The sequence below is a fragment of the Tamandua tetradactyla genome, chromosome 18 (genome assembly GCF_023851605.1).
Source record: "Tamandua tetradactyla isolate mTamTet1 chromosome 18, mTamTet1.pri, whole genome shotgun sequence".
NCBI lineage: Eukaryota > Metazoa > Chordata > Mammalia > Pilosa > Myrmecophagidae > Tamandua > Tamandua tetradactyla.
In genome coordinates, this window is record NC_135344.1 from 926,471 (window position 1) to 939,437 (window position 12,967).

The window sequence follows — 12,967 nt, forward strand, 5'->3', positions numbered from 1 at the left end:
AAACACTGAATGAAGCTGCATTCGAGCTATAGGTTTTTGTTTTGTTTTGTTTTGTTTTGCTTTGTTCTTACTATTATTACTTTTATTTTTTTTCTCTATATTAACATTCTGTATCTTTTTCGGTTATATTGCTAGTTCTTCTAAACCGATGCAAATGTACTAAGAAACGATGATCATGCATCTATGTGATGATGTTAAGAATTACTGATTGCATATGTAGAATGGTATGATTTCTAAAAAAAAAAAAATGGACAGCACAATACTACCTAATTGTAATGTAATTATGTTAAAACACTGAATGAAGCTGCATCTGAGCTATAGTTGTTTTTTTTTTATATTTTTGTATTTTTTATTTTCATTTTTATTTTTTCTCTATATTATCATTTTATTTCTTTTTCTGTTGTCTTGCTATTTCTTTTTCTAAATCGATGCATATGTACTAAGAAATGATGATCATACATCTATGTGATGATATTAAGAATTACTGATTGCCTATGTAGAATGGAATATTTCTAAATGTTGTGTTAGTTAATTTTTTTTAATTAATAAAAAAAAAGAATACAGCAGGGTATTAAAACTGCCCTAGTCCAGTGATGGCTGTGGGACACCAAACCACCTCTGGCTAGTGTCCCCCATGGGAGTGTGATCCTCCAAAAATCAAGTTAAAGGAACACAGGGTCGAAATTTGACTCACCACTGAGCTTTTATTTAGCTGAATGAGGTGAAAGTTCAATTGCAAGGAAAATAAAACTGATTAGCTTGGAAGTTGTGAAGGAGAGGAAAGAGCATTTGCCAAGAAAACACTGGAAAAGAAAAGAGAAAATTCTCTGGTAGACATTTTGACAAGGTTTGGTTGTATGGTGTGATGAACCAACAAAATCTTTGGTAAAATGTACCTTATTTGATGACATTTCTTATGGCAGCCATTAGTGCTCCTACTGATATACAGTTCTCCTCTTTTCCTAAGGCACATGAACCTGCACTTTTTGTGCTTACTTTGTAGTTAACTGGCTAGGGCCACATGATTGGTTCCAACCAATAAGTGTGAGTAGATGTAATGTGACTTTTCCAGGCCAGAGCTCTTCATTATTGGTGCAAGACCTGATAGATGTTTTTGTGTGTGTATTTTTTTTTTAATATTCTAGGTGGTGGCTGTATTGTCAGCCTGTGTTCTGGAATGAAAACAACATGGAGCTGATCCCCAGTAGATATGCAACATAAGTGAAAAATAAATGTGGGGTTGTTATAAGCCATTGCAATTGAACATTGTTTGTTACTATAGTATAACAGCCTACACTGACTGATATAATTCTAGGGCTCCAGAAGGGAAGGGAATGAGAATATTGCTTGCTCAAAGAAGCTCAGGGACATCCAGGTTAATTTAAGTAAAAGGCACTAAAATTTGAACAGGGTAAATTCAAGCAGCAGGATCCCTGGGGGAATTTCAGGTTAAAGACCTGAGTAGAACAAACCAAAGAGTCAGTTTGGTGTGAGATTTAATTTCCATTTTTTGTTGTTGTTGTTTTATTTCCTTTTTAATGAAAAGAATGCTTTTATATTGAGTTTATACATGAGCCATGCCCATTTAATCCTCAGAACAGCCCATGAAATCAGTGCCTTCTTGCAGCCCAATCCACCCCACTTTGTCAGATAGACAAGGTGTCTACATCCTAGGAATTTAACAAGAGAAGACATTTGGTCTGATAATTCAAACAGGAGCAATATCAGGAAAGAAGAACTAAGAAAGGAATAGGAAGGCTCACAATATATCAGAAAAGAAAGAGATTACCCTGAGCAGGAAAGGTGATGGGGAATCTGAGACATAGTGCCAAAGGAACAGGGATGTAAGCAGGAGTTTTAAGCATAAACAGGATTTTCACAGATGTAGAGAGAAGAGTTTCAAAGGAATTCAGGGAAGAAGCGATGGCAGGGCCTGAAACATGGTAGTAGGAAAATGTAAGAAATATTTCAGGATTAAAGAATATCTGGGTGTTGCTAGGTATATTATAAAACTTTTATTAGACCTTAGAATATGTTGAAGAAGTTTAATGAGCAGGAGAGATAACAGGTATTTGGGGGGTAGGTTCATGGGGGATAGATGGGGATGTGTGATAGAGTTAGAATTTATTGTGAATTCATGGAGGAATTTTGAGGGAAGAGTGATCTTATAAAATTAGGACACTGAAAGTCTGCAAAGTGTAAGCACAACCCCATACAATGTGAACTCAGACTACATGAGTTTGAATAGCAGCCATGAAGGGCAACCTCTAAGATGACGTCTAGCAGTCCCTGTCTCCTGGTATTCATGCTTTTATGGAATCTCCTCTTCTTGACTGTGAACAGAACTTAGTGACACACCTTCAGCAAACAGAATGTGGCAGAGATTTGGGGAGAAAAAGAAGATTGTGGCTTCTATCTCAGGATCACTTGTGCATGCACCCATGCTTATTCTCTCTCTCTCCCTCTTCCCCATATCTGTCTGTCTATCTCTCTCTCTTTTTCTCATTACTTACACCGGGGGCTGCTAGCTGCTATGGCATGAGGAAGCCCTGCAGAGAAGCCCACACAGTGAGAGACCAAGGCCCACTAACAACCATATAAGTGAGCTTAGAAGTGAATTCCAAACCTCCCACAGTAAAGCCTTCAGATGAGACTTCAGCCCTGGCCAGCAACTCGACTGTGGCCTCATGAGACCCCTTCAGGAGGAGTCGCCAGTGATGCTGTGCCCAGATTTCTGATCCACAGAAAATGTGAGGTAATTAGGGCTTGTTATTTTAACCTGCTAACTTTGGAACTAATTTTTAAATTCAGCAACAGATAAGTAATACCTATTAGTCCATATTAGCCAGTTACCTCAGTCAAATTACCTAATCTCTCTGGACCTTGGATTCCTCATTTGTAAACTGATTTTAATAATATGATTAGACTTATAAAGGTATTGAGTTTAAAATGAGATTATACATTTAACCTACTTAGAACAACGCTGAGAACACAGTAAGTCCTCAATAAGTTTTAGCTATTGTTTTTAATATATTTAGAGGACAACCATTAGCATGTGGTATATACGGTCACAACTGAGATAGGCACTCACTCAGGTGTTGAGGAGTTGCACATGCAAAAGAAAACAATTCAAAAATTTTAAGCAATAAAGATAATTTGACTGGCTAACAGAGCTAAGGATTGAGGTGGGGGCTTGAGGAGTCATTAAGGTGTCTAAGACCCTATTCTCTGTGATTTCCAGGCTCTTATGTCTTGCACCTTAGCTTGCTCTTTAGGCTGGCTGACAACATGACAGACAAATATTCACAGCAACCTCAGATCTCATCAGCTCAGTACAAATTCAGAGAGAAAGAGTTTCTCCTCACCCAATCATTGATCCCAGGGTCTCACACTGAGTGGGACCAATGAAATTCCATGAGACTTTAAACTGTTGATTCTTTCCCTAACCACTCCATATAAAGTAGAGCATTCCCAAAATAAAAATGCCCTATTATGGGACACAATATCAGAAAATATTTTCTGTTTTTCTAGATCATTATCTGTTCCCCATATTGTAATGTAAGTTATACTGAGGCACTGAGTTTGTGTGTCTTTTTCCCCATGGATAGAACAATTCTGTTACTAGTAGGAACACAAAATATTTGGGAATGAATGAATGAGTGGGTAAGTGAGTGAATTGATGGTGAATCCAACAATAAATAAGATAGACTCTACTTGCTGTGCATAAGGAGCTTACATTATAAAGGGAGCCAAAATGGACCATAAGACCTTAGGGTATATTTAAGAGTAGATGACACAGTAAATTCAGTAACACTCAAAAATATTTCTGCAAATTCCTGCCAACTCTTCCCCTGCTTAAATAAATAAATAGAAAGTTAGAGTTTAAGATCTTCTAGTACCTAAAACCACAATTCTGCGCAATCTAGATCTTCTTACATCTTCACTTCCTTTTGAAAGCACTTTCTCTTCAACTTCTGTCTTGTTTCTTCCTGAATTGTGATCCTATTCTGATCCCAAGTATTGGCTCCATTTGACAAAGGAAGACTGCCTTAGCTGGAGAGGGGAAATAGGGCCTTGTAGAAGGTGTGTGGTGGTGATGTTCTCATGCTCAATTCTAGATGGAGAACAGATTCTTGTGCATATTAACAGCAGTAATTCATTGCACATAGTGCTGAACCCTATTCTAGGGCAGGAGTTGGAGCATTAGTGGTCTGTAAGCTGTTTCCACATGATAATGATATATAGGAAAAAGTAGAGAACAGGTCTAGATGGGAATTGGGAAATTTGTGTGGTCTCACAACAGCCTTCTGAAACAGGCATGAATGTCCATGTGTGACAGAAATGAAGACTGATACTCAGAGAGGTTAAAGCACTGCACAAATTTATGTAGGTAGTAAGTGTGAGAAGCAGACTCCAAGTACTGGTCTGACTCGAAAGTCTATGTTCTCCCTATTAAGCTTGTAGTATAGGGATAGCATGCATGAGTATTCACTTAATCCATAGGAAACTGACATTACAATATCTACCCACTGCAAGTACATTTATGGATGCTTGAATCCCTGCTTGAGAGGTTAGTAGGAAGTCATTTCCCTCTTAGGAATCTCTTATTCTACTAAATCACAGAAATATATAGGAACATAATTATATAGGTACAGGTAGAGTACCAAATTCCACAATGACTACCACGACTTCTTGTCATTCCAGGGTGGAATAATGGAAAACTTGTCCCCACTGGAGTACTCTGTCACTGACTCAGCTCCTTAATCAGAGCACTGCTATTCTTCAGATAAGAATGGATCTCACTCCTTGAGGGTCAAGATGAGCCAAAGGGATTCCAGGCTGAGACCCATGTTCAGTTTCACCACCACATTCAGCTCCCATTCACTAGAAAATAGCGATATGTTGAGGTTGCTGGATCTGGAAGAGCGTCTGACATCACTTCACAATATGGAGACAAGTGGTCTACCTCCAAAGTGACTGAAATCTAGTCTATCCTTTATCATCTTCAAAGAGATTTTATTTAGAGAGTAACTGAAGGTCCCTGCAAGTAGAAGTTCAGCATATCCAACCAGTTTCACTCCAACAAATCTCTCTTAATTAGAGAAAAAGCACAGATTTGTGGCCCCTTCTCTTTTAAAAAGTCATGGAATCTTCATGCAAATTTATTCACTTTCTTCTTTGCAAAGATCAGTTTTGCACTAAACAGTAGCAGTCTTGGTAATATTATAAAAGTTTCTGCTTTATATAGTATCAAAACACAATGCTGTGTTTCTCTCACTATACGCTTTCATAATTAAATGCCCACTCAAATAAGCCCTCACAAGAAAGTGACTTTCCTTTTATTAAGATTTAAGAATGGACTAATATAAATACACTCTCATTTTGGTACAGATCAATAAACATTTCCATGTTATTTATAGAATATTTACTCAGCATTATGCAGCTCAGTTTAGTAAGTGGACAAATAATTGAAGACCTCAGTATAAGACAACATAGTAACTGCTATAAGAAAATAGTTTATGAAATGTCATAGGACTTCAAAAGAGAAAGCAATTACTTTTATATGTGAATGAAGAGTAGGGGCAGTAGTCAGTACTGGAAGGCTTTGCAGAAAAGGCACCACTTAAACCAAGTATTGAAAGTATTTCATCAGGCAAAGAAAGCAGGACAAACACCCAGCATTTGCAAAGGTAGGACAAGTTCATGTCCCAGTGTGATGGCCTTTTTGGTATGTCAACTTGACTATGGTACAATCCCAATTATTCAATGAAACATTGACCTGGGTGTTACTTTTGTAGATGTAATTAAGATCCACAATCTGTAGAGGGGTTATTCTAGATAATTTAGTTGGCCTGATTATAAAAACTGAAGCAAGGAAAATAAAAAGTATGGAGAAATGCAACAAGAGGGTAAGAGATATATAGGATAAAGGATAAAGTTCAAACATACATGTAATTGAAGTCCCAGGGGAAGAAAGAGAGAAAATGGAGAATTTTTTAAGATAAGATGGCTGCCAATTTTCTAAAACAAATAGAAGATATTAAGTCACAGGTCCAAGGAACCTATGCTATCCAAGCAATGTAAATACAAAAGAAGCTACACTTAGGCATACTATAGGCAAATGGCTGAAAATCAAAAAGAAAAAGCAAAAAGTTAAAACAAGACAGAGGATAAAAAAAGATTCATTAACTTCAAAGGAGAAACAACAAGACTTAAGTTTCATTCCTGAACAGAAACAATGGAAGCTAGTAGATAATAGAATAATGTCTATAAAGAGCTAGAAAGTAAATAAGTGCAAGCATGAAACTTCATGCCTAGTAAACAACATGTACAGTGAAGACATGTACAGAAAAATAAAAACTGAGATAATTGATATCCAGAAGACCTGCAAGAAAAGAAACCTTATGAGACTTTTCCAGAACAAAGGAAAAATATTCCCAGATGGAAACACAGAAATGAAGGAAGAAAGAAAGAGTGCTGTTTATGGTAAATAGTTTGGTGAGACTAAATGAATATGGACTATACAAAAATAAACCTGTGGGTTTAAAATATATATAAAATCAAAATATGAAGGAACAGAAAGAAGGTGGTAGTATAGGGCAAATTAATTTAAGAGTTTTAAGGTCCTAGCACTCTGAGGGAAGTGGTAAAATACTAATTTATGTAAATCAAGAATCAGTGTTGCAATCTCTAGGATAAACACTAGAAGTATAATAGAAAAATGTACATTAAAGGTCTAACAAGGGGGAAATGGAATTTGGAAATATTTATATGTTCCTAAATAAAGCAAGAAAAAAGAAAAATTAAACATAATACAATGTGTCAAGCACAAAATGAGTGATAAGGTCTAAAAGTATAAATCAAATATATCAGTAATTATATTTAATATTAATGGACAAATTACTCCAAATAAAAGACAAATACAAGGCTAGGAAAAGTCTATATGCAGTCTACATGTGATACACCTTAAATATAAGGACATAAAAAGGTTAAAAGTAAAAGGACAAAAAAAGATGAACTATGCAAAAACTCATGAGAAGGAAGCTGATGCAGCTATACAAATATCAGCTAATATAGATTTGAAGGTAAGAAACATTATTAAAGATAAAGAGGCATTGTTCATAATGATTCAAGAGTCAGCACACTAGGAAGATGCAATATTTACAAATATGTATGCAACTAACAATATAACATCGAATGTATAAAGCAAAACTTTACAGAAAGAAGAAAAACAAACATAATTGTAATGGGAGAGGAAGCCAGCATATAGCACCCCTCTCATCTAAGGCCAAGCTCCCTTCCCTGATTGTACATTCCTGGCCTCTATTCCTATATACTCTGGTGGATTTGCTAGACTCATTATTCCCCATTTCTACATTTTATTTTTCAATATTTCTTGACTTTGTTATGCTGCTTCCCTCTTCTCCCCTTTTTCACCTAAGATAATCACTGGATACCTTTATCTGACATAATTTCCAACACCCACCTCAAAATCACCTCCTCTGTGAAGCCTCCCCCAGAGTCCCCTGAGTGAATGTATTTCCTCTTACCTTAAAATTAACATGTGTATTTGAGGACTTTAACATTGTCTACCTGAAGTTTTAATTATTTTTGTACATGGTTTTATACCTCCTTCTCTTAAGGCAGAGCTTCCATTTCCTTCTTCTGTGTATGACGTATCCCTCATGAACTGGGTGCAAAAATAATAGAAGCTCAATAAATATTGATTAAATATGTGAGTAGTGGATTTTCCCATTTGCCTTTTTCCCAAACGTGCCCATCACTTCAAAAACATATGTGAGAGAGAATTAGAAATCTGTTGTTGGAGAAATCGAACACCATTTTAGAAAAGGGTTTCTTAAGCCAGAAGCATCTAAAATACACACAACTCACTGTAAAAATATGACAGAATTCCACATAAAATCCTGTCTTGTCTTGCCCTGTCTTGACTTGAGACACTGGTCATTTTCTCAGGGTAAAGTGGATCCTACTGGCTAATGCAGACTACTCTTGCTGTCTTATCTCACATGCAAATAATTAGTTAAAAGCTATTGTATTAGTTAGGGTTCTCTAGAGAAATAGAATCAACAGGGAACTCTCGCAAATACAAAATTTATTAAAAGTGTCTCATATGACTGTGGGAATGCAGAGTCCAAAATCTACAGGGCAGGCTGTGAAGCCAACAATTCTGATGGAGGGTCTGGATGAACTCCACAGGAGAAGCTCACCAACAAAAGCAGGAAGAGAGCCTGTCTCTTCTGAATCCTCCTTAAAAAGCTTCCAATATCACTCATTGCAGAAAACACTCCCCTTGGCTGATTACAAATGGAATCAGCTTTGGATGCAGCTGACATGATCATGACCTAATTCTATGAAAGGTCCTCATTGCAACAGACAGGCCAGCATTTGCCCAATCAGACAAATGGTTACCACCCAAGTTGACACATGAACCTGACCATGACAGTCCACCCCTTGTCAACTTGGCAGCTCTCTCTCTATATATATAACCTTAAACCATACCTAATTTCTAAATGAAAAACATTAAACACACATGTTTTTTCTTTCACCTAGCAATACTCAACTGTTCTGCATATAATTGGAAACACATTAACTCTCTCAAGAATAGGGTGCAAGTCTTTGGGTAATATTCATTCTTAAACTTGATATCTTACAACTTAAATAGTATAACAGGAACAAAACAGCATCACAGTCCTCATTTCTGCAACTGATCACATGGTCATAGTTCATATTTATTACTGCATTCTTCCACTACCCATTCCATGTTACCTTTAGTCTCAGCAAGCACTTCAGCTGGCTGTGGTTCTTTGCCTAGTGGGGTGACACAAACCTTCATTCCTGAAGTTTCAGACCCGTTGGCAGTCATGCCTGGATTGGGCTGTTGCAGTTTTGCATTGATTTTAATCGCAGGGCATGGTAGTACTAAAAGATGCCCTAGGGGATCTCCTATATTCCAAGAAAACTCTCTTTACCTCCATTGTGTAGTTGCAGTCCTATTCCCCCTGATAGTCATGGTCAGTCACTCCAGATAATAATGCAATTCCCTTCTTGGCTTGTTGATTCAGGGGCATGAATAGCCCAAAGTGACCAGGTGGCAGTCTTAGATTCCAGTTCAGTGGAATCATTGTTGCTTCTCCTGGTGAAAGTACTCCCCCTTTTGGAAATAAAATCTGTAGACCAGCAGAGCTCAAGGTTGCAGGGACAGGAAGCAAAACTTTTTCTAGTGGATCACTAGGAGTAATAGTGAGTGGTGCCACTCCCATTTTCACCCCTTGGTTCCTAGACCCATGGATCCTGGCTATGGGAGAAACAGCACCATATAGCAGATACTGATTCAGAGCATATACAGCTTCCTGGAGAACATTACCCCAGCCTTTCAAGGTATTGCCACCTAGTTTGCACCATAATTGAGTTTTCAAAAGGCTATTCCACTGTTCTATCAATCCAGATGCTTCTGGATGATGGGAAATATGGTAAGATGAGAGAATTCCATGAGCATGCACCCATTCCCACACTTCATTTGCTATGAAGTGTGTTCCTTGGTCAGAAGCAATGCTATGTGGAATACCATGATGATGGATAAGGCATTCTGTAAGCCCATGGATGGTAGTTTTGGCAGAAGCATTGCATGCAGGGAAAGCAAACTCATATCCAGAGTATGTGTCTATTCCAGTTAGAACAAATCACTGCCCCTTCCATGAAAGGAGTGGTCCAATGTAATCAACCTGCCCCCATGTAGCTGGCTGGCCACCTCAGGGAATGGTGCCATATCGGGGGCTGAGTGTGGGTCTCTGCTGCTGGCAGATTGGGCACTCAGCAGTGGCTGTAGCCAAGTCAGCCTTGATGAGTGGAAGTCCATGTTGCTGAGCCCATACATAACCTCCATCCCTACCACCATGACCACTTTGATCATGAGCCCATTGGGCAATGACAGGAGTTGCTGGGGAAAGAGGCTGACTGGTATCCACAGAATGGGTCATCTTATCCACTTTATTATTAAAACCTTCCTCTGCTGAAGTCACCCTCTGGTGCACATTCACATGGGACACAAATATGTTCATGCTTTTAACCCACTCAGAAATATCTATCCATAAACTTCTTCCCCAGACCTCTTTGTCACCAATTTTCCAACTATGGTCTTTCCAAGTCCCTGACCATCCAGTCAAACCATAAACAACAGCCCATAAGTCAGTATAGAAACACACCTCTGGCCAGTTTTCCTTCCAAGCGAAATGAACAACCAGGTGTACTGCTCGAAGTTCTGCCCACTGGGAGGATTTCCCCTCACCACTGTCCTTTAAGGACATCTCAGAAAGGGGTTGTAGTGCTGCAGATGGCCACTTTTGGATGGTACCTGAATATCATGCTGAACCATCTGTAAACCAGGCCTGAGTTGTCTCTTCCTCAGTCAATTCACTGTAAGGAACTCCCCAAGAGACCATAGCTCTGGTCTGGGAAATTTGAGTTACTTCTTCATGTAACTTACCTGTGCCTTCAGGACTTGCTCTGGCCCTATCTCATATATACCATTTCCATTTTACAATAGAGTGCTGATGCACATGCCCAGCTCTATGGCTTGGTGGGTCAGACAACACCCAGCTCATGATAGGCAACTCAGGTCTCATGGTAACTTGGTGGCCCATGGTTAAATGTTCAGTCTCTAGTAAGGCCCAGTAGCAGGCCAAAAGCTGTTTTTCAAAAGGAGACTAGTTATCTGCAGCAGATGGTAAGACTGTGCTCCAAAATCCTAAGGGTCTGCATTGTGATTCTCCTGTTGGGGCCTGCCAAAGGCTCCAGACAGCATCTCTATTTGCCACTAACACTTCCAGAACCATTGGATCTGCTGGATCATATGGTCCAAGTGGCAGAGAAGCTTGTACAGCCGTCTGGAACTGTCGCAGAGCCTCCTTTTGTTCAGGTCCCCACTCAAAATTAGCAGCTTTTCTGGTCACTCAATAAATGGGCCAGAGAAGCACACCCAAGTGAAGAAGATGTTGTCGCCAAAATCCAAAGAGGCCAACTAGGTGTTGTGCCTCTTTTTGGGTCATAGGAGGGGCCAGATGCAGCAACTTCTCCTTCATCTTAGAAGGGGTATCTCAACATGCCTCACAGTACTGGAGACCTAGAAATTTCACTGAGGTGGAAGGTCCCTGTATTTTTGTTGGATTTATCTCCCATCAGGTGACAAGCAAATGCCTTACCAGTAAGTCTAGAGTAGGAGCTACTTCTTGCTCAATAGCTCCAATCAACATGACATCATCAATATAATGGAACAGTGTGATGCTCTGTGGGAGGGAGAAATGATCAAGGTCCCTGCAGACAAGATTATGACATAGGGCTGGAGAGTTGATATACCCCTGTAGTAGGACAGTGAAAGCATATTGTTGACCTTGTCAGATGAAAGCAAATTGTTTCTGGTGGTCTTTACTAACAGTTAGAGAGAAAAAAGCATTTGCCAGATCAATAGCTACATACCAGGTACCAGGGGATGTATTGATTTGCTCAAGCAATGATACCACATCAGGAACAGCAGCTGCAATTGGAGCTGCCACCTGGTTGAGCTTACAATAATCCACTGTCATCCTCCAAGACCCATACGTTTTCTGCACAGGCCAAATAGGACAGTTGAATGGGGATGTGGTGGGAATCACCACCCCTGCATCCTTCGCGTCCTTAAGAGTGGCAGTAATCTCTGCAATCCCTCCAGGAATCCTGTATTGCTTTTGATTTACTATTTTGCTAGGTAGGGGCAGTTCTATTGGCTTCCACTTGGCCTTTCCCACCATAATAGCCCTCACTGCAAGAGTTAGAGAGCCAATGTGGGGATTCTGCCAGTTGCTCAGTATGTCTATACCAATCATACATTCTGGAACTGGGGAAATAACTATAGAATGGGTCTGGGGACCCACTGAGCCCACTGTGAGATGGACCTGATCTAAAACTCCATTGATCACCTGACCTCCATAAGCCCCTACTCTGACTGGCATACCAGAGTAACATTTTGGGTCCCCTGGAATTAATGTCACTTCTGAACCAGTGTCTAATAATCCCCCAAATATCTGAACATTTCCTTTTCCCCAGTGCACAGTTACCCTGTTAAAAGGCTGTCAGTTTCCTTGGGAAAGGCTTGGAGGAAGATTAACAGTATAAATTTGTGACAGTGTAACAGGGTTCTCCCATAAAGGGACCTAGCCTCCCCTTTATTCAAGAGGCTCTGAGTCTGAAAACTGTCTCAAGTTTGGAAATTGATTAAGGGGGCGTGACTCTGTGTTTTTGTAAATCAGGTTAGACTTCTGTTCACTTGACCTAGAACTCTTTTGTTTATACAGTTCAAACAAGAATTTAGTAGACTGCCCTTCTATTGTATTTCTAGGTTCCCCATGATTTACTAGCCAATGCCACAAATCTCTGTGAGTCATATAATTTTGACTCTTGCTTTGAGTTTGCTGTCTATTATAATAGCCACGTCTACCCTGTCTTTGGTGATTAAGTGCTGCCACCTGGCTTCTGACAACTCAGGATCCAATCATCCCCATTGTGTTTAAGGATTCTAGCTCAGTGACAGCAATTCCCACAGTAATATCTGACCTACAGAGAAGTGCAACTACAGAACTCTTCAGGGATGATGGTTCTAGTGTCACAAATTTATTTCTCACTGTTCTGGTAAAAGATGCATCCTCCAAACATTCCTGGGATGTAAAAGCAGGTTTTGCATGATAAATCCACTCTAACATTCCAATCTCTCTAAGCCTCTGGATCCCCTCACCTACATTATGCCAGGGCAGTTCTGGCATTTCAACCTCAGGTAATGTTGGCCACCTTTTAATCCATGTTTCAACCAACCATCCACACAGACTGTTAATGCCTTTTCTAACTCCTCGAGCTAAAACATTGAATGCAGAATCTCTGCTTAATGGGCCCATATCAATAAATTCGGCCTGATCCAGCC

The 12,967-nt window shown here is 39.4% G+C and overlaps 2 long non-coding RNA genes across 12 annotated transcripts in view; one reads left to right on the plus strand and one right to left on the minus strand.

Moving 5' to 3' along the window:
- LOC143661903 (uncharacterized) overlaps window positions 1-12,967 on the plus strand; it is a 115,427-nt gene that overhangs the window by 75,617 nt on the left and 26,843 nt on the right. For 4 of the 11 annotated variants that reach the window (XR_013164932.1, XR_013164934.1, XR_013164935.1 and 1 more), the window contains 2 exons: window positions 2,529-2,755; window positions 4,705-8,566. The exons of 3 other annotated variants lie outside the window; for them this stretch is intronic. This is a non-coding gene — a long non-coding RNA (uncharacterized LOC143661903). 4 more of the 11 variants (XR_013164933.1, XR_013164937.1, XR_013164942.1 and 1 more) reach the window with 2 other exon arrangements.
- LOC143661904 (uncharacterized) overlaps window positions 1-12,967 on the minus strand; it is a 125,908-nt gene that overhangs the window by 40,557 nt on the left and 72,384 nt on the right. The window lies entirely within an intron of this gene.